Genomic DNA, 3559 nt, shown 5'->3' with positions numbered 1-3559 from the left:
CACAGGCTGGAGTGCAATGGCGTGATCTTGGCTCCATGCAACCTCCGCCTCCCAGGTTCAAGCGATTCTCCTGCCTCAACCTCCCAAGTAGCTGGGATTACAGTCATGTACCACCAAGCACAGCTTATTTTTCTATTTTTAGTAGGGACGAGGTTTCACCATGTTGGTCAGGCTGGTCATGAACTCCTCACCTCAGGTGATCCATCTGCCTCAGCCACCAAAAGTGTTGATAGCCACCACACCCAGCCAATTATATAATTAAAAAAAATAAATTAATGCCCTTATTATGACTTACAGAGACCATTCATGACATGCTTGGACTTTTTGGTTTGTCCTAAACACCATTCTTTCTTAAACAACCAGTCATTTATTTCATTTTACTTTATTTATTTATTTTTGAGATGGAGTCTCACTCTGTTGCCAGGCTGGAGTGCAGTGGTGTGATCTCTGCTCACTGCAACCTCCACCTCCTGGGTTCAAGTGATTCTCCTGCCTGAGCCTCCCAAGTAGCTTGCACTACAGGTGCATGCCACCATGCCCAGTGCATTTTTGTATTTTTTAGTAAAGAGAGGGTTTCACCATGTTGGCTAGGATTGTCTCGGTCTCTTGACCTCATGATCTGCCCGCCTTGGTCCCCCAAAGTGCTGGGATTATAGACATGAGCTACCGCACCCATCCCCAGTCATTTATTCTAGGACTAAAACTACCATCCTAGATTCTTTCTCATATAAAATTATTTCTCTTTAGGCTTTCTTACAAAAAAAAATCTTTCTTTACATCTCTCTCATTTCCTGGTTTCTTTGACCTTGTTTTATAAATAACCTTTAAATAAGTTTGAATCAGACAAAAATTGTTTGCCTTTTAAAAAAGAACACTTTTTTTTTGTAAAGAATGTTTTCCTACAAATACATATTTGTTGGAAAATATCCAAATAACAAAATATTCATTATTTAATTCATTACAACTGTAGATTCTAAATTATGATGTTTGTCTACATGTAATTATCCCATTATATTTACCTAAGTATTTTATTTTAATCATTTAGATTTTTTTATGAAAACTGCAGTAGCCACCATTTTAAGTTATGGAACCACCACTGCAAAAGTATAACTGAGACAGTGAAAATTATCTGACCTAACTGACTCCATCTTGCTTCTAACATCCAAGATGTCTTTGTTCATTCCTGAGTGTAGGCTGAACTAACTTTGAGAGGAACTTAGTTTATAGCTTAGCTCTGAAACAGTCAATAACAGTCCCTTTCTAAAACAAAGCTTACTTCCTGTGGATTAGACCACCTAAAGCCATAAGATTAGAAGTTATGGTAATCTTACTAAATTCAAGATGTAGGTATTTTTATTAAACTAATGTCAATATTTTATTTATTAAAGATTATACAAGCAAAGACCATTCTGTTTGTGGCTGGGTTTATAGTTTTGTAACCGCTATGCCAAATTTGACATATAGTATTTGGCAGGGATAAGTATGAAATTACTTGATTAATAAATGCAAACAAGTCCGGGTGTGGTGCCTCACACCTGTAAAACCAGCACTTTGGGATGCCGAGGCAGGCAGATCATGAGGTCAGGAGATCGAGACCATGCTGGCTAACATGGTGAAACTCCATCTCTACTAAAAATACAAAAACAAAGCAAAACAAAAAAATAGCCAGCATGGTAACAGGTGCCTGTAGTTCCAACTACTCGGGAGGCTGAGTCAGGAAAATGGCATGAGCCCGGGAGGTGGAGCTTGCAGTGAGCTGAGATTGTGCCACTGCACTCTAGCCTGGGTGACAGAGCGACACTACATCTCAAAAAATAAATAAATAAATAAATAAATAAATAAATGTAAACACAAAAGTATGCTGGCAGTTCTTAAGACATTTATAATATTACTTTACCAATAATTTTAAAGCTAGTTTATTTATTAAAGATTTTACTTAAGTTACATAAACTTGAAAAAGTATTTGACTAGTTCTTTCTTTTTTTCTAAGAAAGTATTTGATTCAAGTACTTTTATTTTCTTAATTAGAGCTCTTTTATTTATTAGAGCTCTTTTATGTGTTTTCAGTAGTGAAACATTATATCCAGAACACATAAATACATAGACATATTAGGTATGCTGATAGAAGTACATTTTATAAATACATTATAAGATATGGAGAAAAAAAGGCTTGTGTGCTAGAACATAAAATTATATAACTTATAAAGGCCTTTTAAACATATACATATACCTATAAAATCCTGTAAGATCCTGTAGCTTTTACTTCAGAACCTTAGCCATGAGATAAATACAAATTCGCCAGATTGCAAAAAGAATCTGTTGGATTTAAAAATTGGTTTTTATTTTAATAGAAAAATAGCAGAGTTAAAGCAGGCAGAAAAGAAAAAAAATAGAGAAAAAGAGAACTTAGGAACTCTACAGTTTTCAGGTTGACCTGAGGACTTTTTTCCTTAATGTAAATATGCACAAAGACCATATTACTTCCATTTTACACAAACCCTGGCAAGTAGAGGTGCCATAAAACCTATGCAGTGCTTGAATGAGGGTAATTTTTCTTGTTTTCTCCTTATTCTTAGATTATTTGTTTTCCACCTTTTTTTTTTTCTTAAAATGAGGAATCGAGCTGTGGCCTAGGATTTTTGTGTGGTGGATTGACCTGTCCTGCTTGTGGGCAGGACTGGACTCCACAGTGTGTTGCCATTGAGTCATTTCCACCCTCTTACATGACTCAGTTTCTTTTCCCAGATGTCAGTGACATCTGAGAGGGTCCAACATGCCAGATGATCAGCCCATATATGTGTTTCCTGAATGAGTCTTTGTTTAAAATTAATTTTTGTTGGGGATTTCTTGTAGGACTGCTGCATGTTGCTGGGGGTCACCTTTCATCTGGGAGGAGAAAATGCCTTTTATCTTCAGAGCTGAAAAAACTCAGTCTTTCATTTACCTATGAAAGCAACAGTTTACTTTCTCATGCAAATGTGCACAGACAAGCTGAATGGAGATTAATTTGTGGAGAAAAAGCAATAGAGAAAACCCCTTAGAATGCATCTCCAAACTAGAATTTAGATCCTTAAACAACAACTGCCTAGGAGAAAAACAACAACAGCAACAGTAACAACAACAGCCAAGACTGCTTCCTGTAAACTGCTCTGCCACTCCTACTTTGTAGCTCTCACGCACCATTACACATGCAAAGGTCAACTCCTCTCAAAGCCAAAGAGTTCAGGTCATGCAGTACAGGAAAACCAAACTTTAGCCTCTGGTACCCTCAAAGCCAAAGAGTTCAGGTCATGCAGTACAGGAAAACCAAACTTTAGACCTAAGAAGAACCTGCCCATGACTCTTGGAAATCCACACAGTAAACAGAACACCCCAAAAGTGGTGAGTGGCATCTTTGTTCTGAACTCTTTAAAGGGTTTCAAGTCATTAGAAGCCTTCTCTAGATTTTTTGGTATTGCAGATGGCAAAGGGGGAAGAAGGTATAGGGTGAAAGAAAAGTAAATGAAAGAACTTTTGTTTTGTTTTTTTAAGACAGAAAGCAAAGACAGAAACCAAGAGC

The sequence above is a fragment of the Papio anubis genome, chromosome 6 (assembly GCF_008728515.1).
Source record: "Papio anubis isolate 15944 chromosome 6, Panubis1.0, whole genome shotgun sequence".
Taxonomy (NCBI): domain Eukaryota; kingdom Metazoa; phylum Chordata; class Mammalia; order Primates; family Cercopithecidae; genus Papio; species Papio anubis.
This window is presented reverse-complemented; position numbering follows the sequence as displayed.